The sequence below is a fragment of the Bos indicus x Bos taurus genome, chromosome X, assembly GCF_003369695.1.
Source record: "Bos indicus x Bos taurus breed Angus x Brahman F1 hybrid chromosome X, Bos_hybrid_MaternalHap_v2.0, whole genome shotgun sequence".
NCBI classification, from domain to species: Eukaryota; Metazoa; Chordata; class Mammalia; order Artiodactyla; family Bovidae; genus Bos; species Bos indicus x Bos taurus.
This window is the reverse complement of record NC_040105.1, coordinates 107162028-107173746: the sequence shown is the minus strand read 5'-3', so window position 1 is coordinate 107173746 and position 11719 is coordinate 107162028. Positions and strand designations below refer to the sequence as shown.

At 53.8% G+C, this 11719-nt stretch overlaps 1 pseudogene; it reads left to right on the top strand.

The window, feature by feature from the left end:
• Positions 1-2601: 2601 nt before the first annotated feature.
• On the top strand, positions 2602-4309 carry LOC113887536 (annotated as a pseudogene).
• The last annotated feature ends 7410 nt before the right edge of the window (positions 4310-11719 follow it).

Below are 11719 nucleotides of genomic sequence, written 5' to 3'. Positions count from 1 at the left end.
ACGTCCTGCCTGGCCTCCCAGCACTGACCGCAGGGGCGGGGGTCTGCTTAGTCCTCCATCAGGGTTGGTGTGTCCAGCCTCTGCTAACCTGAAGCCATCCGCACTCCACCCGAAAAAACCTCATCTCACGAGGTCCCTAGGCCAGATGTCAAGAAACTGCTCACCCTGCTCACCCTGCTCTGGGCCCTCCAAGACCCTCCTGCAAGGGCCAAGATCCCTCCCTGTTGGGGTCTAACTGCCTCTGTCCCTCCTCGCATGGAGCCTGTACTCCAGGCAAGACCTGCAAGTGTCCTGTCTGCAATCTGGAGGCTCTGCTGCTTCACCTGTCTCTCTGACAGGGATGTCAGGCAATGCGGCATGAGGTCGTCCTGCCTGGGGACTACCAGGGTTCCCTCTGTCTGAGATCTGACTACCTCAGTCCTCACTCAGGGTGTTCACCTTGACTTCTGGTGGACCTAGGCTCTGTCCTCTCCCCACCAGGAAAGGTGGGAAGAGGTCCCTGCTCCTCACACCAGGTCCCTACTCTCACAGACCCGGATCTCAGGAAGACAGGACAGACCAAGTGTGCTCTTCTCACCCCGAGGGCTCCCAGGCCGATAACAGGGGCTGAGATTGTGGGGTTCCATCAGTCTCACCTTGGGGTCCCTAGAGTCTTCACTTGGGGTCCCTTCAGTCGTCCCTCAGGGACCTCAACTTGTCTCTGTGTAGGACTTTGGATTCTCTCCTCTCCCCACTCATGCCCCCATCCCTTATGTCAGGACCCCAGTTTCTCTGAGACCTGGATGTCAGGAAGTCAGCCCCCTATACCAGGTCCCCAGTCTCTCTGACACCCGGATGTCAGGAAACACAGCATGGTTCGTCTGCCCTGTGTCCTCCCAGGGCCCACTCTGCTCTGCGGTCCAGCAGCCCTGAGTCCTCCCTCAGTGTCCTCACCTTGACCCTCAAAATAACTAAGATCTTCCGCCTGCCCATCTGAGGCCCTGCCCCGTCTAACAGTTGCCTAATGTCTCTGAGACGCAGATGCGCAAGTCAGAACAGGCTGCCAAGTGCTCATCCCACCACCAGGGTGGCCCAGGGCTGACAGCAGGGGCAGGGATCAGTGGGGTTGCCTTTCATCATCCCTCAGGGACCACATCTTGAGCCCTGACAGATCTGGGATGCCCTTTGTGTTGACCAGAGGCGGGACCCTCACATCAAGGCTCAGGGAGCACAGAGGGTGGATGAGCACATGTTGCATTTCCTGACATCCAGGTCTCAGAGAAACTGGGGACCTGGGAAAGGGGGCGTGGCCTCAGGTGAGCAGAGGGAAGAAGCCCGGCTCCTCCAGAGTTTCAAGTTGAGGACCCTGAGGGAGGACTGAGCGGGCTCTGGACCCCAATCGGAGGAGACCTCAGAGAAGCTTGTAGCTGCTGCCGGTCCTTGGCGGCCCTGGGGTAGGATGAGCCCAATGTGCGGGGTTTCACTTCCTCATATCCTGATCTCAGACTGGAGACCTGGTTAGGCGGCCTGACTTCCTGACGTCCGGATCTCAGACTGGGGACCTTGCATATGGGGCGGAGCCTTAGGTGGTCCAATTCCCAGGTCTGGTGGGGTGTCAGGTTGAGGACCCTGAGGAGGAACTAGAGGACCCTGAACTCCAATCAGAGGACACCTCAGAGAAGCTCATCTCTGCCGTCAGTCCAGGGCAACTGTGGGGGTAGGATGAGCGCAGCAGGCATGGTCTGACTTCCTGACATCCGGGTCTTGGAGAGACTGGGGCCCTGGTACAAGGGGCGGGGCTTCAGCTGGGGAGAGGCGAGAATCCCAGGTCCCGGCCGGAGGCAGGTGAGGTGCCTGAAGGAGGACTGAGGGGACCCTGCATGAGGACCGACGGAACCCCACAGATCCCCGCCCCTGTAGTCGGCCCTGGGAGCACATTCTGTCTGTCTGCCTTTCTCACATGCTGGTCTCAGAGAGACTGGGGATCTTGTGAAAGCGGAGGGGTCTCAAAATGGCGGACGGGACAGTCTCCGGTCCTGCCTGAGGGCCAGGCTGCATGCAAGGATGGACTGAGGCGGAAAGACCCCAACAGGGAGGCAGGGATCCTAGCCCTTGTGGGGACTCTTGGAGGCCCTAGAGTGGGGTGAGCAGTTTCTTGACTTCTGGCTTAGGGACCTCGGGAGGTGAGGTTTTTTCTGGGCGGAGGGCAGAGGCTTCAGGTCGGCAGAGGCTGAACTCCCCAAACCCGAGGGAGGACTAAGCAGACCCCCACCCCTGTGGTCAGTGCTGGGAGGCCAGGCAGGACGTGAGGAGGAGCTGATGACCGAGCATCTCCCCAGCCTAGGACCCACAGGAAGCCCTGGGCAGGTTCGGCAGCGTGTGGAGCCCCTCAGCGCTTTCTGTGGAGGCTGGGATCTTGTTCTGAATTTCCATGCAGGTCCCCAGAGGGGAGGGACCAGGTCGTGCCAGGGGCAAGGTGAGCACTACAAGGGAGCCCTGAGGGGACCTCCCGCCACACAACTGGGGGGACCTCACAGAGTCCACCCCTCGTACTGTCACAGAAGGCTCAGGGCAGTGCCACAGGATACCCCCGAGCTGCCCCCTCCCTTTTTCTCACAGGAGCTGCAGGAACCAGGAGGCGAAGGCAGAGGGCTGCAGCTGGTGTCCTGAGGTCAGAGGGCAGAGGAGGTCCAGGCAGTACCAGGGGTCAAGGTGAGGAGGGTACCCTGAGTGTGCACCAGGGGCTCCCCACCCCAGAACAGAAGGGACCCCACAAGGGCCTAATCCCCCACCTTGTCAGCCTTGGAAATCTTGGACTGTGCTGACTGCACCCTGTGGAGCCACCTCACTTCCTCCTTCCGGTAGCCAGGGGACTGGCTGCCCTGGAGGCTTGCCCCTGTGAGGTCTGAGAGCACCCAGCCCTCAAGAGGAGACCTGTAGGTTGCCTGTGTCAGTCCGCCCAGGGTGTGGTGCTCAGCTGAGGCCATTCACAGCCCCTCTCTCCCCCAGCCTGGCCTGTGGTCCCCATCTGTCACCCTGGCTGACTCCTGTCTGTGGTTTGATCCCAGGTATCGCGCTCGTGGTCGAGATGAGTGAACTGAGCAAGCCCGAGGAAGATTTTCAGGACCCTGGCGAGGCCCAGGGCCCGGTGAATGTGCAGCTCTTGGGGCTGAGGCAGGGGTGGCTGCATCCGCCTCGGCCTCCTCCCCCACAGTGTCCTCCTTAGGCACTGGGGAGTCCTTGCCCCAGGAAGCGCTGAATGAGATGATAGCTAGCCTAATGAAGTTCCTGCTCCTCAAGTATCGAGCCAAGGAGCTGACCTCCCAGGCGGAAATGCTGAATAAGGTCCTCAGGGATAACCAGGAATACTTCCCGGTGGTCTTCAACCAAGCCTCGCAGTGCCTGCAGCTGGTCTTTGGCGTGGAAGTGAAGGAGGTGGACCCCAGGGAGCACATCTACATCATGGTCCCCATCCTGGGCCTCACCTGCAACGCAATGCTGAACAGTGGGCAGAGCATCCCAAGGCTGGCCTCCTGGTGCTGGTCCTTAACCTGATCATGCGGAATGGAGACCGTGCCCCTGAGGAGAAGGTCTGGGGAGCACTCAGCAGATTGGGTGTGTGTGTCGGGAGTGTGCACTGCATCTTTGGGGAGCCCAGGGCGCTTCTGACCCACGCGTGGGTGCAGGAGGGGTACCTGGAGTACCGGCAGGTGCCTTACAGCCACCCTGCTCGCTATGAGTTCCTGTGGGGTCCCCGGGCTTATGCGGAGACCAGCAAGTGGGAAGTCATGGCATTTCTGCTCGGGGTCAAACAAAGGGCTTTGAGGACCTTCCCACTGCAGTCTGCAGAGGCTGCAAGGGAGGAGGATGAGGTGGCCTGAGCCAGAGCAGCATCCAGGTGATCCTTGGCTCTGAGATTGAAGAGGGAGCGGTCAGCCTTCTCAGAAGTGAGGGCCTGGGGCAGTTTGGGGAACCAGTGTATCAGCTTCTTTGCATTCCTGTTCTGTACGATGACGTGGAGATTCACCAGTTCTCCTTAGAAAATTTTCAAACTTTGATTGTTTTCATAGAAGGCTAAATAGACTTCAGTGTCTTAGCTTCATGAATGATGCTGATCACAGTGCGTTTGTGCTTACCCAGTTCGTGAGCAAGAGTTTTGCTGTTTCGTAAAAGAGATCGGAAACTCTTCCATTGTATTTTGTGGTCCTGAACAGGATGCAATGGAATTGGAATTAGAACTGTTGTGGAAAAGTGAGCTTGCTTAGCAGTAATATTGATGATGGAAGAGATGATAAAAGTAATTGTAGTGAATTCATGGTTCTGTCCTTCTTGTGTGTCATTTTCAAAAACTAAATAATCTCTTGTTCATTTGGATTTGCCTGGGTTATTTAAGGAATCAGCAGATAATGAATTGAGCCCCCCGCTCACTGGCTTGTGTATTCTGAAGACCTTTATGGAGCCACTGCTCCATGAAAGGCTGGGTTAGCAGTGGGGACACTAGGAGAAGCCGGACACCCCCCACACCATGAGCGATGATCTAGGAGCCGTAGTCACACGAAGAAGGTGGAGAGAAGTCCCCTAGTCACACTAAACCAGGCAACACAGGGCGGGGCGGTCAGGCTCCTAGAGGAATGCTGGAATGTCAGTGTCTGAGCCAGGGCGTTCTGGGGGCTTTGGGAAGCTGGGTTCCTTCTGTGGGAGGTGATCGTGATGAGGCTGCGTGGTGGCATCCCTCAGACTTGCAGGCAGTGTGTCTTGGGGGTGACGGGAAAGTCTGAAACAGATCATTGCTGTGAGGTATCCTTTTGCATCTTGGATAAAACACAGAGAGATCTCTTTCTCGGGCAGGAAAGAAGGGGTCCTGACTGTTGTTGCATTGGTGTTGACCACAGGGGAAAAGGACGTGTTTTCTACCACTGCCCCACCATCTGCTTGGAATCCTGGAGAAGAGCAAATGTTGCTTTGAAGTATGGCCCAGCAGTCCCTGGGCTGGCCCTCTACTCTCTGTCCTGGGAAAGCGGATTACCAAGTATATTGAAATGACCATTTATTTGGTCATCTGGACTTTATTTTGGCCACTTGTGCACATGCTCTAGATTTCAGAGGGATGAAATGAGTGAAGAGAAGCTGCCAAGTGGAGAAATCCTGCTGGGTGACTGGATCCTGGGAACTTTGATTCCCAGCTGGGAAAGACACTGCTCCGCACCCCTCAAACACATGCATACACCCAGGTTGAATAATATAACCCCTAAGAGGAAAACACACAGAGCAGCGATTTTGACGGTTTTTTTTTTTATTTATCTTAGACTCAGAGTCTGAGATCCAAATGACAAAAGAGATACGTACTAGCCAGAAAAGATGCAACATCCACCAGTGTCCGTGGCTTCAGGCAGGTTCAGAAGTGTGGAGGCAGCAGAGACTCAACAGGTTAAGGCTGTGCCTGGCATCAAATGACAGGAGCGAGTTCCGGGCCTAAGGAGGTGGTGAGGTTACTGCAGTGCGGTGTGCGGGTGGGTGCAGGGGGCTGAAGGGGCCGCTCTCCCTGCTGAGTGCCAGAGAACAACGGGAACAGATGTGATTCTGGCCGCGTACGTGGCATCTGCCACATAGTCAGTGGACACTTGGAAATGGTTGAGAATTTCAAGACCCGTGTGACCTGCTCAGACTCTCTTCCCCAAAACAAAGGAGATTGTGTCATTATAAGTTCTAACCGCTGCTCTTTGTTGAGCATCTGCTAGGCAGTGTGGAATTGGAGAGCTGTCAGGCATTCAGTTGGGGAAGGCAACGGCACCCCACTCCAGTACTCTTGCCTGGAAAATCCCATGGATGGAGGAGCCTGGTAGGCTGCAGTCCATGGGGTCGCTACGAGTCGGACATGACTGAGCAACTTCACTTTCACTTTTCACTTGCATGCATTGGAGAAGGAAATGGCAACCCACTCCAGTGTTCTTGCCTGGAGAATCCCAGGGACGGGGGAGCCTGGTGGGCTGCTGTCTGTGGGGTGGCGCAGAGTCGGACACGACTGAAGCGACTTAGCAGCAGCAGCAGCAGCAGGTGTTCAGTCACTTCTTGTCTTCCTCTCTCCATGCACACATGGGGACACGGCCCTGCCAAGGCCTCTTCACTTTGGAAGGGTCATGTGATGACCCGTGACCAGTGAATTTGGAAAAGAAGCATTTTTTTTTTTTTTTGTCACGACCATTTGTTTTGAAGGGACACGGGTGCCTGGGAGTCAATCATCAAGTCAGGACAACACACAGACATAGACAACTCTGAGTGAGGCTTCTCTCCCAGAGACTAAAGTCCTGCACTTCTGATCCTTGAGAGAGGCTGGCCCACAGGGAGCTGGCTGAAGGAATTCCACCCACCCCCACCCACAGCCTGCCACCACCCCCGGTGAGAGGCACTGAAAGCCCCTTCGGGGCTCTGCCCGGTCTCCCATCAGGAGGACAGCAGCCAGCTGCCAAAGGTCTCTGTTGGGGTTGGGAGCATACTCCCCATGGGCCCCAGTCATGAGGCCTCCCACCCCTGCTGCCCACAGTGCCCCCTCTCCCTCAGAACCTGGCCTTGGGTTTTGTCCTGCCTGCCCCCCTCCCCCACCCTCCCCCACTGAGAACGGCTTAGGCCCTGGTCCTGATGACCTCATGTGTGTATCTTTATCTGGAAGTCCCAGGGCAGCATCGCCTTCCACGGTGCTTCATCTCGAACCCGCAGGACTTGACGCAGCCCCTGGGCGAGTCTCCTCATGGTGGGTCAGTAGTAATCATTGCCATGGATGTGCGGGGCACATCTATATAATCCTGAGGTGTATCAGACCATTCCCTGTGGAATCCCACGTGTTGGAGTAAACTCAGGGTCTTTGAATGTGACTGTTAGGTCATGGCTTTTGAGCCTGAGTAAGAGAGGCAGAGGGGTGTCTGGTCAGCCACCCGTGGAGACAGCTAGGAGCCAGTCGGGCTGTTTGAGCAGAGGACAGGCTCTAGCAGATGGCAGGGATCGTACCCAGGACGCTCTCCTAGGTGCCAGAGGCCACAGACTCCAATGAGGATTTGGAAAGGAACCAGGGAGGAGAGGAATCTGGCCTCCCAGGGGTGCAGGCTGTGCAGAGGGTCGGCTGCCCCAGAGAGGTGGAAGCAGCAAGGCCCTGGGGATCCCATCTGACTTGCCCGGGACTGGCCAGGAGAGGGAGGGGGGAGCAGATGCTGCTGCAGGTGAGCTGCCACCCCGGCCTCCATGAGGACATCCGTGCTCTGGGGCCAAGGCCAGGACCACAGCCCCAGGTTTCACTCCAGGATGGATACGTGACAGCTCTCATAACAGGTACTCCTCATGCCCCTTATTGGATATGACTGTTAGGTGTGGTTGGGTTCTTGCTCTGGGTACATAAGAACCTCAGGCCTTTGGCTGCTAGGAGGCCCAAACTGCCCCCTGTCCCCCACCGACTTTTCTGGAGGTCAATTCCAGGATCCAGCATCTTCTGCAACAGCCTCTGTGTGGAAACACACCACCCTGTTCCCAAGCTGATCTTGCCCAGGGCATCAGCGATTGGACAGGCGCCTCCCCTGGCTTAAGGAGTCTCAGTGAATGTTCTGCTCTTCTGAGAAGGCCCTGTGTTTCCTCATGGCTTCCCTGGAGGCTCTGTTAAAGAATCCGCCTGCAATGTGGGAGACGCAAGTTTGATCCCTGGGTGGGAAGGTACTCTAGAGGAGGAAATGGCAGTCCACTCAAGTATTCTTGCCTGGGAAATCCCACGGACAGAGGAGCCCGGGGGACTGCATTCCATGGGGTCGCAAAGAGTCGGATATGGCTGTGCGACTGAGCACACTCTCATGTATGCACAGCTAAAGGTTTGCTCTGGACTCTTTTATCTTTGGCAAGACACTGACCCGTGCTGGAACTTGCCAGACTTCTTCTGTGGCAGATAACACTGGCAATCGTCTTAAAGTGGATTTTGGGCAATACAGGGTTCCAGGTCTACCCCTGGCCTCCAGGTGGTGGCTCTTCCCATATCCAGGCAAAACATCATGAGGTTGGATCAGGGTAGTGTTTGTGGGGCTTGATAAAAAAGTGGATCCAGAGATGTTTCTGTGGTGGAAGAGGCCCAGTTAGTATATTCTATGGGGTTGGAGGTTAAGGGAGAGGAAAAGCTGAAGATAATTTAGCAAGGGTTGTTTCAGACTTACAGGTTCTGTGTGCTTGCATTTGGTTTCCTTTCTTTTTCCTTTTTTTTTTTTTTTAAATTGTGTCTTTTTCTTTTTTTTTCTTTTTTACTTTACAATATTGTATTGGTTTTGCCCTTTTTTAAACACACTCAGCATCTTTTCTCCAAAGTTTCGTTGTCTTTTTTTTTTTTTTAATTTTGAAACTGTCAATAGACTTTAATTTGAGCTTTTCCATTGTAACCCTTTAAGATTTGAATAATATTTGTGAAAATCGTGGACTTCTCATATGCCCTCACCCAGTTTCCCCGCTTACTAATATCTTACATTAATATGATACATTTATTACTGAGGAATTACTGAGGAAGTATTAATGAGGAAGTATTGATGCATTATTTATTATCAACTAAAGCCCATACTTTACTCAGATTTCTATAGGTTTTACCCACTCCAGGATCCTGGCCAGGAAACCAGCCTAACATTTAGTTGTAATGTCTCCTTGGCTTCCCCATAGCTTTAACATTTCTTTGTTTTGGATGATATTGACAGTTTTGAGGAGTACTCAGTAGATGTTTTGTACAATGTCCCTTGATTGGGATTTGTCTGATATTTTACCCGTACCTAGTCTTGGAGTACGGAGAAGGCAATGGCACCCCACTCCAGTACTCTTGCCTGGAAAATCCCATGGATGGAGGAGCCTGGTAGGCTGCAGTCCATGGGGTCGCTACGAGTCGGACATGACTGAGCAACTTCACTTTCACTTTTCACTTGCATGCATTGGAGAAGGAAATGGCAACCCACTCCAGTGTTCTTGCCTGGAGAATCCCAGGGACGGGGGAGCCTGGTGGGCTGCTGTCTGTGGGGTGGCGCAGAGTCGGACACGACTGAAGCGACTTAGCAGCAGCAGCAGCAGCAGGTGTTCAGTCACTTCTTGTCTTCCTCTCTCCATGCACACATGGGGACACGGCCCTGCCAAGGCCTCTTCACTTTGGAAGGGTCATGTGATGACCCGTGACCAGTGAATTTGGAAAAGAAGCATTTTTTTTTTTTTTTTTGTCACGACCATTTGTTTTGAAGGGACACGGGTGCCTGGGAGTTAATCATCAAGTCAGGACAACACACAGACATAGACAACTCTGAGTGAGGCTTCTCTCCCAGAGACTAAAGTCCTGCACTTCTGATCCTTGAGAGAGGCTGGCCCACAGGGAGCTGGCTGAAGGAATTCCACCCACCCCCACCCACAGCCTGCCACCACCCCCGGTGAGAGGCACTGAAAGCCCCTTCGGGGCTCTGCCCGGTCTCCCATCAGGAGGACAGCAGCCAGCTGCCAAAGGTCTCTGTTGGGGTTGGGAGCATACTCCCCATGGGCCCCAGTCATGAGGCCTCCCACCCCTGCTGCCCACAGTGCCCCCTCTCCCTCAGAACCTGGCCTTGGGTTTTGTCCTGCCTGCCCCCCTCCCCCACCCTCCCCCACTGAGAATGGCTTAGGCCCTGGTCCTGATGACCTCATGTGTGTATCTTTATCTGGAAGTCCCAGGGCAGCATCGCCTTCCACGGTGCTTCATCTCGAACCCGCAGGACTTGACGCAGCCCCTGGGCGAGTCTCCTCATGGTGGGTCAGTAGTAATCATTGCCATGGATGTGCGGGGCACATCTATATAATCCTGAGGTGTATCAGACCATTCCCTGTGGAATCCCACGTGTTGGAGTAAACTCAGGGTCTTTGAATGTGACTGTTAGGTCATGGCTTTTGAGCCTGAGTAAGAGAGGCAGAGGGGTGTCTGGTCAGCCACCCGTGGAGACAGCTAGGAGCCAGTCGGGCTGTTTGAGCAGAGGACAGGCTCTAGCAGATGGCAGGGATCGTACCCAGGACGCTCTCCTAGGTGCCAGAGGCCACAGACTCCAATGAGGATTTGGAAAGGAACCAGGGAGGAGAGGAATCTGGCCTCCCAGGGGTGCAGGCTGTGCAGAGGGTCGGCTGCCCCAGAGAGGTGGAAGCAGCAAGGCCCTGGGGATCCCATCTGACTTGCCCGGGACTGGCCAGGAGAGGGAGGGGGGAGCAGATGCTGCTGCAGGTGAGCTGCCACCCCGGCCTCCATGAGGACATCCGTGCTCTGGGGCCAAGGCCAGGACCACAGCCCCAGGTTTCACTCCAGGATGGATACGTGACAGCTCTCATAACAGGTACTCCTCATGCCCCTTATTGGATATGACTGTTAGGTGTGGTTGGGTTCTTGCTCTGGGTACATAAGAACCTCAGGCCTTTGGCTGCTAGGAGGCCCAAACTGCCCCCTGTCCCCCACCGACTTTTCTGGAGGTCAATTCCAGGATCCAGCATCTTCTGCAACAGCCTCTGTGTGGAAACACACCACCCTGTTCCCAAGCTGATCTTGCCCAGGGCATCAGCGATTGGACAGGCGCCTCCCCTGGCTTAAGGAGTCTCAGTGAATGTTCTGCTCTTCTGAGAAGGCCCTGTGTTTCCTCATGGCTTCCCTGGAGGCTCTGTTAAAGAATCCGCCTGCAATGTGGGAGACGCAAGTTTGATCCCTGGGTGGGAAGGTACTCTAGAGGAGGAAATGGCAGTCCACTCAAGTATTCTTGCCTGGGAAATCCCACGGACAGAGGAGCCCGGGGGACTGCATTCCATGGGGTCGCAAAGAATCGGATATGGCTGTGCGACTGAGCACACTCTCATGTATGCACAGCTAAAGGTTTGCTCTGGACTCTTTTATCTTTGGCAAGACACTGACCCGTGCTGGAACTTGCCAGACTTCTTCTGTGGCAGATAACACTGGCAATCGTCTTAAAGTGGATTTTGGGCAATACAGGGTTCCAGGTCTACCCCTGGCCTCCAGGTGGTGGCTCTTCCCATATCCAGGCAAAACATCATGAGGTTGGATCAGGGTAGTGTTTGTGGGGCTTGATAAAAAAGTGGATCCAGAGATGTTTCTGTGGTGGAAGAGGCCCAGTTAGTATATTCTATGGGGTTGGAGGTTAAGGGAGAGGAAAAGCTGAAGATAATTTAGCAAGGGTTGTTTCAGACTTACAGGTTCTGTGTGCTTGCATTTGGTTTCCTTTCTTTTTCCTTTTTTTTTTTTTTTAATTGTGTCTTTTTCTTTTTTTTTCTTTTTTACTTTACAATATTGTATTGGTTTTGCCCTTTTTTAAACATACTCAGCATCTTTTCTCCAAAGTTTCCTTGTCTTTTTTTTTTTTTTAATTTTGAAACTGTCAATAGACTTTAATTTGAGCTTTTCCATTGTAACCCTTTAAGATTTGAATAATATTTGTGAAAATCGTGGACTTCTCATATGCCCTCACCCAGTTTCCCCGCTTACTAATATCTTACATTAATATGATACATTTATTACTGAGGAATTACTGAGGAAGTATTAATGAGGAAGTATTGATGCATTATTTATTATCAACTAAAGCCCATACTTTACTCAGATTTCTATAGGTTTTACCCACTCCAGGATCCTGGCCAGGAAACCAGCCTAACATTTAGTTGTAATGTCTCCTTGGCTTCCCCATAGCTTTAACATTTCTTTGTTTTGGATGATATTGACAGTTTTGAGGAG